Raw genomic sequence first — 13,582 nt, forward strand, 5'->3', positions numbered from 1 at the left:
GGAAGAGGAAGCTCCCTCCTCCCTCATTTTGAAAAATGAGTCAGTCTTAGGGTTGCCAGGTGTCTGGTTTTCAACTGGAATACCCAGACGAAAAGGGATCCTGGTGGCTCCCTACCTGCCCTAGCTCTGCATGGCTCCCAGAAGCACCCGCCAGGTTCCTGTAGCCCCTTGGTGCATGGGCGGCCAGGGAGGCTCTTCACACTGCTCCCACCCCCAGTGCCAGCTCCACAGCTCCCATTGGCTGGGAACCATAGGCGCCAACTCCGTGGGTGCTCTGGGACTGGAACACCCACGGGGAAAAATTAGTGGGTGCTCTGCACCCACCGGCAGCCAAGCTCCCCTCACCCCCCCCACCCCGAGCGTGCTGCATCCCCACTCCTTCAGCCTACTCCCAGTGTTTCCTGCCCGGCTGCCGCCAAACAGCTGTTTGGCAGCGTTAGCATGCTCTGGGAGGGTGGGGAGGAGCAGGAACGTGGTGTGATCAGGGAAGGAGATGGGGAAGAGGTGGTGCCGGGGTGGGGATTTGGGGAAGGAGTTGGAATGCGGATGGGGAAAGGGTGGGAAGAGGCGGGGACTCATGGAAGGGGTGGAGTGGGGGCGGAGCCAGGGGCAGAGCAGGGGATGAGCACTTACATGAAAGAGGGGAAGTCTGCGCCTATGCCGGGAACTGCAACCTATGGCAGGTGCAGGGGTGGTGCCTAAGGTCTGCAGGAACCTGGCGGCTGCTTCCTGGGAGCTACGATAAGTGCTGCTGGGACCCCAAACCCCCTTTTGCACCCCAACCCCCTGTCCCAGGAGAAGGCCCCTCCTGCACCCAAACTTCCTCCTGGAGCCCACACACCTCCAACACCCAGCCCTGAGCCCCCTCCTGCACCCCAAACTCCTCATCCCTGGTCCCACCCAGATCCCACACCCGTAGCCTGAGTCCTCAACCTCCCTCGCACCCCAACCCCCTGCCCCAGCCCGGAACCCTTTCCCACACCCTGAACTCCTAATTTTTGGCCCCATCCGGAGCCCATACCCACCCCTCCCCCCCGCACCTCAACCTCCTGCCCCAGCTTGGAGCCCTCTCTGGCACTCCAAAGCCCTCATCCCCAGCCCCGCCTACATCCCTAGCTGAAGCCTTCACCCGTCCCGCACTTCAACCTCCCGCCCCAACCTGGTGAAAGTGAGTGAGGGTGGTGGAGAGTGAGCGACAGAGGAAGGGAGATGGAGTGAGTGGGGGCGGGGCCTTGGAGAAGGGGCAGGCAGGGGCTGGGGCAGGGCAGGGTGTTCAGTTTTGTGCGATTAGAAAGTTGGTGACCCTGGGTCTCAGTCTGTTCTCTGCTCCCCATCCCTGGAACACCAGGCCTGGGAAGGAAGTGAAGAGCTTCTTGCCCCTGCCTTTCCACCCCAGGCCTGGAAGGGAGAAGATTCTGCTACAGTGGCCCCCCACTCCTGCCCCAAGAGAGAGGGTGAAGAATCCCTGGAGCTGTAGGAAAAGCAGAGATGGATCTTGTGGGTTGCTAGATGGGCAGATGTGGGAGACAAAGTTGATATAGGGGCTAGGGGAGTACATAATTAACTGCTGAAGTGGAGGACTTGCTGCTATGGGGCTGAATTAATCAGTGAGAAACTTTTGTTTTGGGGAGAAACTGGAAACCTTGCACCTTCAGGCAGCCAGTGAAACCCTGGGGGCCAGAAGCACCTTACTTTGTACATTTGGGAGAGCAGGCAACACTAGGGCACACGAACCATGAGGGTGGGCAGGGGAAGTTAAAAAAATAAAGAAAAAGGCCAAAATACATGATATAATTTTGCTTTTAAAAAATCCCATGATTTTTTGAGGTCTGACATGTTTTTCAAAATTCTAGGGTTGGCAAATACCAAGAATGGTGAATGCAGCCATAGAACAAGAGTTACTACAGTAAGTAGCCCTTCTTATGTTTATTTTCTCTTGTTACTGTTTTAGAGATATATTCACAAGAATGTATGTCCAGCTTTTGTTCTGTGAAAAGAAAAGTGTTTCCTCAGGGTTTCAAAGCCTTGTGTAAATGTCTGAGGCATAGAAACTGGATGAATTTTTAATTTTATTCAACTTTAATTGTTCTATTTGTTTTTATTTAAGATATATAATGCACATATCTCATTTTGGATACGATATTTCATTATAACCGTATACATGAATGTTATATTGTTTTAAAGTCGCAGTTGAAAAAAGGCAGTGGGTTTGAGTTAAATTAAAATGTATAGTACACTGTACTGTTAAATATATGGAATAATGTCATCAACATTATTTCTAAATAAACCATTCACTAAGCTTGGGTAATTGGCTATTCAGTTATTTATGAAGTGGATTTTAGTCTTTTAACAAAGTCATTTGTACATTGGCAACATTGTTATGAGTTAATTAAATCCTTAATGTAGTTCTTTTTTGCTCTGTTCCACAGTGAATTTCAGATTTTATTCTTATTTAATGGTTTATAACAGGGGTGGGCAAATTACGGCCCGCGGGATTGCCCCCCATGGTGCCGCAGGCCCCGTGCTGCTCTCAGAAGCGGCCGGCACCACGTCCCTGGGGCCTAAAAGAAAAATAACCACCACCTGCTGCAGCCTGCATGACTTCTACTTTCCTCTCCCTTGCTCAGTTTCCTGTTTAAATAGCTCAGCCCTGGGGACGGGCAGGACCTACTTGATTACACCCCAGGCTGTCCCTTGTAGGGTAGTACACTCCTTCACACTTGTGTTTTTAAATAAGGACTCAGAGACCATGTTTTTCTCCTGCTTGGTCATACAGTGAACTCACTGCATTAGAGCTGCTATTCACTATCAGCTGCTGTACCAGTTCCTTGGGAATGCTGGCAGCTTCCTTCAGTTAGAAGAGTGCAGGTTATACTCTTGCAAGGTTCATGATCTGGTAAGCATAAAGGTGACTTAAAGCCTCTTTTGCATCCCTTTCCCTGGATAGTGTGGTGCATTTCCTCAGCCTTATCTGAGGATCTGGGCCATAATCCTGATGTTGTGCCATCACAGTCCATTTGAATTGGAATAGATTGATGTAATAAAAAGAGGCTTTTGGTTCTGACCCTGCAGTCTTCGTACACACTAAACTCTCATTGAAATATGAAGATTGAAGCACTGGAACCTTTGTGAGACTGTATTATAACCTTTCTGAACTACCTGGAGGCTAGTTAACAGGGCTGGATTTAGGGGCAGGCGACCCAGTTAACTGCGTGGGGTGCTGGGCTTGGGGGGCACCGGGCTCAGGGTATTGTAAGGTGTTCCAAAGTTTAACAAATGGAGGGCGGGGGTGCCAAAGACAGTCCTTCCCTGGGGTGCCACTTGGTCTAGGGTTGGCCCAGCTAATTAACTAAAGTCCAAGAACAACTTAGCGAGAGCTCTTCTGCATTACAATAAATGTACAACAGTGCTGAACAAATCAACCAAGTTTTCAGTGTCATTAGGGGGCCATTGTTCATTTAGTGGCCAGTTTCTCCAGCCTTCCAGGTTAAGACTCTGTCCTGTGTCTATGTTTTAAGGGTATACTTTTGGTATAAAAATGATGCCCAGAAAAAGTTACCATATAAGCCTATGTGCTTTCCTCTAAAAAATGGCTCTTATCGTTAAACCTTATCGTTTGTATTGCTCTGTTGCACATATAACAGAAACTGAAGATGTGACCCGAGAAAGGGAATTTGCTTTAACAAATTCATGCCTGACTTTTTTTGTTTTTAAAGGTTTTTAGTAACTGAACAAAATATTTAGGAATGGAATCAATAGCTCTGATGAGTTATCAGGATATAATGTAAAACTCTTAAAATGCAAACTACCTGATGAAATAATTTGGATATCTCCCTTGATATAACACTGGACAGAAATTGAATCCTCTCCTGAATAGTTAATAACAGTTCAGTAGAAAATATCTGCTTTAATTTGAGGAGTTATTGTGTTCTTCAAGTTGAAAACAGACATTGTATTGTAAAGATGTGTTATCTTCATGTGAAAATTGTTTTGTCCTTCCTAAAAGAACAAGAGATTTCATTTTGATCATTATCTCTAGCAGAGTTGTTGCCACAGAGAAGACAGAATATGAAATATTTCTGGGAATCTGGAAGATATCAGTCCTTGACATGATAGCTCTTTAGCTGCCTCATTCTTTTCCTTCCAAAGGAAACTTATTTCTTCAAAATTTAATTTGCAAATTAAACCAGTGTTCTCTTTTCATAAAGCTCTATTCAACTGGTATTTCAATTGGTTTCAGTAGGACTACTCGTGTACCTAAGTTCCTTGCTGGCTCACATGCACTGAATCCCTGATTCAGCAAAGCATGTAAATATCTGCTTAAATCTGTCCCTATTCAACAAACCATTTAGTGGGCTTGACTTTAAACTGTGCTTATGTCACGTTGACTTCAACATTAAGCACAGTCTTAAGTGCTTTGCTGAACTGGGGGGCCATAGTCTCCAAGGGAAATGACAGAAACTCCCATATCACTTGGGACATTAAAGCTAGACTGGATAACACACTAGCAAATGTACCATAGGGAACAGTCCTGCACTGGCAGAAAGCATCTGGAACAGATTACATAGTAGGTCTTTCCTTCTCTACTCTCTGTGATCAGAATCAGAGGCAGTCAGGGTCACCTCTAGATTGCATGTCAAATATTTTACCAGTTGCTTCTTTACTCAGTTTAAAAGAATAAGTGAATACCAGAAATTTGGACGATGCCCTATCCTTTGGCCTTGTTCCACTTTTCCGGGAAGCCCAGTTCACAACCCCTCACTCATCCTTTGGGATGAGGACTGTGTCTTTGTTTTTATTTGTACAGTGCTTCTGCACAATAGAATCTCAACTGTGCTTGGGGCATGCTATGCAACAGCAACAAAATAATAGCAATAATTTGATGAGACAGCCTCTGCAGCTGGAAAATGAATTGTAGCACATTATTGTAACTGAGAGCTGTGTTAAAACTAGAAGAGACTGTCTTTCAAAATCATGCCGATAGCATTAGAATTACAATAAAACCTTAGAGTTATGAACACCAGAGTTATGAACTGACCAGGCAACCACACACCTTATTTGGAACTTGAAGTATACAATCAAGCAGCAGCAGAGACCAAAAAAAAAAAAAGCAAATGCAGTACAGTACTTTGTTAAGCATAAACTACTAAAAAAAAAAAAGAGGGGGGGAGCATTTTTCTTCTTCATAGTAAAATTTAAACGCTGGATTAAGTCAATGTTCAGTTGTGAACTTTTGAAAGAACACCCAGGACATTTTGTGCAGAGTTACGAACATTTTAGCGTGACTAAAGGTGTTCGTTCCCGAGGTGTTCATAATGCTAAAATTCCACTGTAGTCAAAAGAAATTTCAACAAAATGTTATTTTTCAACTAAATAAAAGTTGAACCTGAAATGTTTTGGGGAAACATGTAGGTTTTGATGGAAATTGAGTTGGAAAGTTCTTATGGTGAGGATGGAATTTCCAGTCAGGGATGTCCACCCCAGAACAGCCAATAGCAACTGGAGGGGATGGCAAAATCTGAAACTGAGGCCCTCCCATTCTTCCAAAAAGCTCCACCCCTTGGCCTAAGAGCCTCAGCCTTTAAGTGCGTCCCTTCTATTATGAGAACAAATCATTTTTAGTTTCCTTTCATTACTTTCTTTGTCTCGCTCACCTCCTCTTTATTTTCTTCTCTCTCCATGAGACCTGGTCAAAACATTTCTACATTTTGTTAAAAAAAGGAGAAAAAATATTCCCCCTTCCCCATTTATTTAACCTGCTCCACAGTCTATTCATCCCTGCTGTGCATCTTTTTTCTCATATATTATATATAATATATAAGACAGAAAGAAGCACATATATAGACTTGCACAAACATGCATGATAGACACACAAATATACAGTGGTGTGGCATGGTATAAAGATTTGATGGGAGTCATTTGTGATACATTTATTTAGCGTGTGCATAGTGGTCTAGCCAAGCGATGGCATCTTCAGGGGCGTGATGCAGTTCTTCTAGGCCACCGCTGAACCTAGTCAGCAGGCATTCATCGACAATGTGTGTCATTGGCTGTGTTGCACCACAGCTGCACAAAGGGCTGTCATGAAGGCCCAGCGATACTGAGTTATGCCTTTAGCCTAAATGAGTGCCTTTAGTGGTCCCTCGCAGGAAGGCTTGGAAGGAGGCCACTCTGCCTTACTGAGTAAGAGAGCAAACAACAGCCAATTAGCAGTCTAGAGGCCCTGGCCATCTGGGCAGGGCTGAGCAACACACAGCCTAGCCCAAAAGCTTCCTGGCGACTCGGTCTATAGCTCTGGCCCTCTGAGTGGGGCAGATCAGCAAGCAGTCTTTAGCTTCAGCCTTCAGGCTGGAGCAGACAGTAATGACAGACTAGGGGCCCACAGCTGCCTGGCTGGGGCAGGCCACAACAAGGAAGAGACTTTCAGGCCTAGGATGAAGAGACTTCCAGGCCTAGGATGAGTAGGCTTCCACCCCAGGGGCGAGGTTGGTAATGAGGGTAAGAGGACCGAGGCCCACCCTACTCTACCGGGTCTTACCCAAGGGCCCTAACAGTGGCGGATGGTCCCAACAATGAGTCAGTGGAGATCCCACCGAAATACACTGACTTGCTTTCCAGCAGCACAGCCGGACTAGTCTCTGGTTCCCCTGGGCTACTTCCTACTGCAGTTAGGGTTGCCAGGTGTCTGGTTTTTGACTGGAAGCCCAGTCGAAAAGGGACCCTGGCGGCTTCAGTTAGCACCACCGACTGAGCCATTAAAAGTCTGGTCAGCGGTGCTGCGACTCTAAGGCAGGCTAGTCTCTACCTGTCATGGCACCACGCTGCGCCCTGGAAGCAGCCAGTGGGTTCGGGTCCTGCATGGGCGGGGGGTGGGCATGGGGCTCCGCACGCTGCCCCTGTCCCGAGCACCGGCTCCGCACTCCCATTGGCCGCGGTTCCTGGCCAACGGGAGCTGGGGGCAGTGCCTGTGGGCGAGAGCAGTGCACGGAGTCTCCTGGCCCCTGCTGCCTAGACGCTGGACCTGTTGGCCGCTTCTGGGTCGCAGCGTTGTGCCAGAACAGGTAGAGACTAGCCCCGCGGCACCACTGACCAGGAGTCACCCGAGGTAAGCCTGAGCCCCAAGCCCCATCCCTGAGCCCCCCCCCAAACCCAGAATGCCCCCTGCACCCCAAACCCCTCATTCCTGGCTCCCACCCCAGAATGTGCACCCCCAGCCCAGAGCCCATACTTTCTCCCACATCCCAACCTCCCGCCTCAACCTGCAGCCCCCTCCTGCACTCCAAATTCTTTGACCCCCAGCCTGGAGCCCCCTCCTGCACCCCAAGCCCCTCATCCCTGGCCCCACCCAGAGCCTGCACCCCCTCCCACACTCCAATGCCCTGCCTCAACCCACAGCCCCCTCCCACATTCCAAATCCCTTGGCCCCCACCCCCCAGTCTGGAGCCCCCTTGTGCACCCCAAACCCCTCATCCCCAGAGCCCTCACCCCCCTCCTGCACTCCAACCCCCTCCCCCAGCCCAGTGAAAGTGAGTGAGGGTGGGGGAGAGCATGTCACTGAAGGAGGAGAAAATGTAGTGAGCCAGGGGGCGGGGCCTTGGGGAAGGGTCAGGGCAGGGGGCAGGCCTCGGGGAAGGGGTGGGGTTAGGGTGTTCAATTTTGTGAGATTAGAAAGTTGGCAACCCTAACCGCCATCCATTGGCACAGTTCCATTGGCCACATGGCCTTAGCAGCTTCTGGGTAGACGGCCGATGGTCGTCCCAATAACTCTTCTTTGTCCTCAGTTACCTCTGGTGGCTAGGGGCCTGGTCCAGAGTCCTGCAGAGGGCTTGAGACATCTGCCTCTTTCCCTGGCTCAGCCCCAGCTGAGCCGTTGGGTTCTCTCCTTATACTTCTTGTCTTGCCCCTCCACTTCTGGCAGGGGCAGGGCTGGTTTGGCTAAGCCCACCAGGGAGAGTGTAGTGGTCGGTCAAGACCAGGTTTAGAAGGATTCCCCTCTGCCTCACTTCAGTGCCAATAAAATCTTGATATATCATCGCTCCATCTCATAGAATTGGATTTGTCATATATTTTCCAAAAGATACCCCAACCCCTATTTTAGAAATGTTTGAGAGCGTATTAACATTTTTATGTGTGCAGTATTTTTATATCCCTTTGTGTGTCAAGTCAGGTTGACTAATTACCCTGTGGCTAACTGTAAGGCCTCAGAGAGAGCTAAAAATTATAACTGGGTTGTCAAAGGAGCCTCGATCAGCTAGGCACTGACCTCCTGTTGAAATTCAATAAGAGTTGGCACCTACTTCTCTTAAGCTCCTTTGAAAATCCCAGCCCATATCAAATAGCCTTTAGAAAATGTATGTGTGGGAAACTGGCTGAAAATAGCCTTTCTATAAATCAAATGCTGGGATTTTAAGGTCTGATACCTCCAGAACCGCCAGTGCTTGAAACTAGTGCTGTATCCCTTTGCAAAGGAGGGTTCCCATGTTTCCCATTCACACGTTGTGGAGGGGAATGGCGTGGAGTGAAGGAAACATTTTTGGACGGTGTAGTGGCAGCTATTTGAAGCTGCTTAGAGATTTTCAATGTGAGAAACAGTCCAGACAAGGTGGGTGAGGTAATATCTCTTATTGGACTAACTTCTGCTAGTCAAAGAGACAAGCTGTCGAGCTTACACAAAGCTCTTCTTCAGGTAGCCCAGGTTGAACTAGATTAGGGGGTAGAGTGCAGGTGATATAGCCAAAGGGATGAGCTAAATGCAATTTATCCTTATATATCACCACAATGTGTGTGGTATAAATGACAGCTAGATTAGACCAAATATACACTACAGTCCCAGTCATGCAATTGAATCTGTGGAGGTGAACCATTTTGCATGTGTGGAGCTCTGTTGAAATCAATGGGGTCCCATGAAGGCGTGAGGTCTAGTCATGGAAATTTGATAGCAAGATTGGCATCTTAACTATTGAAATGATAGGTATTTTAGAAATGCCTTAGCAGCTAGGTAGAATCTCAGTAGAATAGGCTGTTGAACTGTAGGTACAGTACAAAGAAAAAATAATATGGAAGTGATATAAGAATTTTCCCACTAAGTCCAGCTCTGTTGCTTTACCGCCTTCTCCCACCGTTGGAGCTGCATCATACGCCCTGTCCTCAGTCTTTTTCCCTGTGTGCATAATAATGAATGAGAACTTGGCATGTCTATAGCACTTCTCAGGTCCAAGCTGTGCTGACACATTATCTAATTAATCCTCACTACAGCCCTGTGAAGCAAGAAAGTATTCGCCTCACTTTACATTTCAGATGAGTAAACTGAAGTAGAATGGTGATATGGCTTGCCCAGTGACAGCATGAGTCAGGTGAAGGGCAGGATTAACACTCAGGGGTTTCTGATGCTTGGGCTTGAGACCACACCCTCTCCCTCCACACAGTAAATTGGAAAATAATGTACATACATTTAATTACAATTCATATCTGAATATTCCAAATAAATACATTGAGAGTGAGAGGAAATGCTATGCACATTAGCGCTGAAGACAATGAAATGTCGTGCTTGGCACATCAGTGAAATATTAACCAGATCAATGAAAAAGTACAAGTATGTGATAAAAGTATAATTATCAAAACTCCTTTTTAAAGACAGGAGCCAGCTGCAGAACAAACATGTCTTCAAGTAGTGAATTTAAATACTCTGCTATCCTACACCATTTTATCTGCCTATGAAGCTGAGGGGTAGTAAAATAAGAGAGTGTCTGCTTGCTTATGTTGGAGGGGTGGAGGGCAGCAGAACCACAAAAAAACAGTGGAAAATGTGTCATGGGGCTGCACAGAAGGGAAGATGGCTGCACAGTACATTATTGCCCTTGATCTGCAGTTGCCATGAGCCCCTCTGCAGGAGTTACTGCTCTAAACCACAGAATCTTGGTAAGCTGCATAGGTGCAAAACACAGCTTAGAGGGGCTTTTCCTATCTAAACTAGCCACTCGTGGCTGTAAATGGGGCCAAATCCCTGTGTAGACAAGGACTAATTTACTCCAAAATTGTATAGCGGTAACTGGGATAAGCCTGAATCCATTCACACTCAACTAAATGTGTGTCATCATGGGTGCAGCTGCAATTGATGCACTGTCAACTCTGACACCTGTCATTCGTCACCCTCTGGCTCTCAGAGCCAACATTTCGCTCCCACCAGTGAACATCCTGAGTGTGCCAGCTGAGAGTCCCCTCTTTCCTCCCTCTGGCCCCCGCCACACCTCTGTCAGCAATACCGCCCCAGCAATGCCCACCTGCCCATGGCAGGCAGCATACGGTGCAGCCCTGGAGGCATCTGTGCAAATGTGACTGTAAGTCATCTTTGTGTTTCCCTATGCTAGGGTGGCTATGAACTGGTCCAGTTCCCTAGCATGTCAGAACTACCTGCAATGGCAAGCAACATGTGCTTGGGGCTGTTGAACTTCAGCAGTATCGTGCAAAGAGGCCTGACCACAGTGCAGAACCTGCCCCTGAATTTCATAGCACCTGTGTGAAACAGGTATGATTATATCCATTCTACAGATGGGTAAACTGAGGCATCGAAATTATGAGCTGTGTTCAACATCACACACACTAGTCATTTGCAGAGCTGGCAAGAGAATCCAGGAATCCTGTCTTTCTGACTTGCGCTTGAGCCACTAGATCTTTGGTTCTCAACCTATTTACCATTGTGTGTCGCATATGCAGCTCTCTCCGTTATGTGGGCCACGTCCACACAATATATACACTAGCTGTATGGCCCTGAGGATGTCACATGGGCTGCAGCTGGGTGCTGATTGAGCCACAGGTGGCCCGTAGGCCGTGGGTTGAGAACCGCTGCACTAGATAAAATACATATGTGAGTAGAAGACAGACAGGATTGAGTATATACTGGTAACGCCTAAAAACCAAACAAATGGGTGTATTTTCTTTGTACTTAGAATTTTTCAAATTGTGCTCCCAGGATTTGGGAAAATAGGGCCAGCCCTCTAAAAGGACCTGCTCGTACTGTGTTAAGAGAGCTGTACTTAGAAAGAAGAGGAAAAGGTTTGTTCATAATGAGCAACTCCACCATTTAATTTTGATCTGCATGAATACTAACCAAAATATAAACATGATCAGTTGCACAATTAGCTTAAATATTTTGCTTGGCTGGCCTGAAAAGGCTTCTCTCAGCATCAGGAAATACAAAAGATATGAAAATAAGAGTACCATCTTTTTAAAAAAAAACATTTATAACAATATACACAAACATGTTCCTGTCCAGTCAAAGAATCTTAAAATGTCATCCAGTACGATGTAATGATAGAGCACAAGTTCACATAAAAAAGGAAGCAATAAAAAGGAATGTATTTCTTGACAGCAACTATCATTACAGGAGATAATGGGCAATTACAACACAATTTCATAAATTCACATAATTGACAGCAATATTTTCATAAAACGTATTGCTAGCTATGGTGGTTCGAATAGGTATGCTTGAGGGTTTAATAAAATCTTTAATACAATACAGAGGGCCATTAGTCATTTGTAACATTACAATTATATTACCAATATTTAAATTGTATAGGTTGAAAGGAAAAAGGAGAGCTGAAGCCAGGGAAAATTCTGTATCCTATTCTGAGACAGAAAAAAAAACCAATTTAAGAAAATATACAAATGCATATTAAAAGGCAATTAATGGAAAAAATCTTGTTTAAGAAATAAACAAACAACTGTGAGCCAAATGGAATTACCTCGCAATAAAGCATTAAAATGAGAATATCTCTATATAGATCCTTCTACCATTAGGATAATAGCTAGTACATAGGCAAAAGTTTCATTTGAAAAACAGTACTAAGAACAGAGGGAAACCAATTCACTAGTATTAGACTCAGAATTTATGGCCTAATCCTGCTGCAATTGAAATCAACAACTAAAGGTCCATTGCCTTCTGTAATGCACGATACGATACTTAGAAAATGAAGCTATGGGCCTATGATAAAACCAGGTGAGAAATACACAGTTTCTTTCTTACCACCACTCCTAGCAGAGGAGTATATAAAGAGAAATATCTGTGGCGTACAGTATAATTAATTATGATGTTGTGTCATGTAGCAATAAATGTACATCCAATGAGATAGTTAGCTCTTGTTTTTTTCTTTTTTTGTAATTTCCCCCCCAAATTTTTTTCATCATATATAGTAGGTTCGCTTTGTTGTTTTAGCTGTTGTGCTATAATAATATACAGTTTCTGGAAGCTTTCCAAGGAGTGCTGTGTATTTCTGTTTTATAGGTCAAATGACTTCTCAATAATTCAACATTAGCATGATGGGGAAAGTACCAGTAAACTTTATTATACATTTGTACCTTGCTCCTGGATTTAGGATCACATAAATAAAACCATTTACAATTAGCATCCTGTTTTCGGTGTCAGCAATTAGGAAAAGTGTGGCATATACATATTTCTGAACAACACACTTTGGCCCCCCCTTTACCAATTCCTTTTCCATGCAGTAACGGATGACCCTTTATGCAAGGCCCTGTGTACTGTGCAGCAGGCTGGAGGTAAATTCTGTATCCCCTCCCGCTATGTCAATTTCTGCAGCACTCTGGTATGACAGCCTGGAAATAGTACAACAGTTTCCTTTAAATTTAAAATTAGAGATTTGTTCTGAACAAAATATGAACCTGAATAATACATCAGTACAATAAACTCACTGTTATTTATAGAAATATTAAATAGAATTCATTTTTAGCAGTCAGGACATAGAATGCATCTTGGTATTGTGGGATATGCATATTAACTGGATGAGCTGCTAAAATGATCAACAGTGTAAAAATTGACAATGTTGACATTCAAATTGTCAGCTTTGAGTCTCAGAGTCGATGAGCCATTGACATTAATGGGGACATGCACAACCTTCAGAGCTACTTTTCCCATCTGCCTGCGGAGTCAGCAAAACAACACTGATTTACATTTGGTGCATGTTTTTAAGGTTTTCCTTGCAAACATACAAGCTGGGAACAAACGTTTTTTTAAGATGAAAACTCTGATTCTGGAGAACAAATCTGTCAAGGGGTGGATTCTGCAGCAAATTCTGTGGCTGTGCAATTGTGGCCTATTTGAGCCTCTGTCTGTCTGGCCTGCAAGATGTATAGTTCAAATGAAGTACTTGACCCTGTGAGGCGCTGAGTTCCTTCTGGGGATGCTGGGTGTCCTTACCCATTGCTAATTTCACAGAATTACTGTTATGTCCTAAGACAGGTTAATGTGTGTCTGCAAATATCTGGGGTATTGGGATGAAAAGAAAATGCTGTATTTTGTTCATTCTGTTTTTCAGGGTCTGTCCATTGAAGTGAGTGGCACTTTTTGGTAAGTGTTTGTGCAGTCTCTCTTCATTAGATTGTTTCTTTATCACGGAGTTGTGTGGCCAAATCTCTGTTGGTGTAACTCCACTGAACTCAATGGAGTTACGCCTGCAGAGAATTTGACCCTTTAAAAAAAATTGACATAGAATTTATAAACCCAATTACCATCCATACACTCCAAAACAAATGAGAACACATTAAATACAAAAACATGTACCAAGTACTT

The 13,582-nt window shown here is 45.2% G+C and overlaps 1 long non-coding RNA gene across 1 annotated transcript in view; it reads left to right on the top strand.

Moving 5' to 3' along the window:
- LOC122466467 overlaps positions 1 to 13,582 on the top strand; it is a 37,662-nt gene that overhangs the window by 18,463 nt on the left and 5,617 nt on the right. The window contains exons 2-3 of the long non-coding RNA XR_006291983.1: positions 1,854 to 1,906; positions 13,329 to 13,360. This is a non-coding gene — a long non-coding RNA (uncharacterized LOC122466467). The remainder of the gene's footprint in view (positions 1 to 1,853; positions 1,907 to 13,328; positions 13,361 to 13,582) is intronic.

Source organism: Chelonia mydas, chromosome 7 (assembly GCF_015237465.2).
Source record: "Chelonia mydas isolate rCheMyd1 chromosome 7, rCheMyd1.pri.v2, whole genome shotgun sequence".
NCBI lineage: Eukaryota > Metazoa > Chordata > Testudines > Cheloniidae > Chelonia > Chelonia mydas.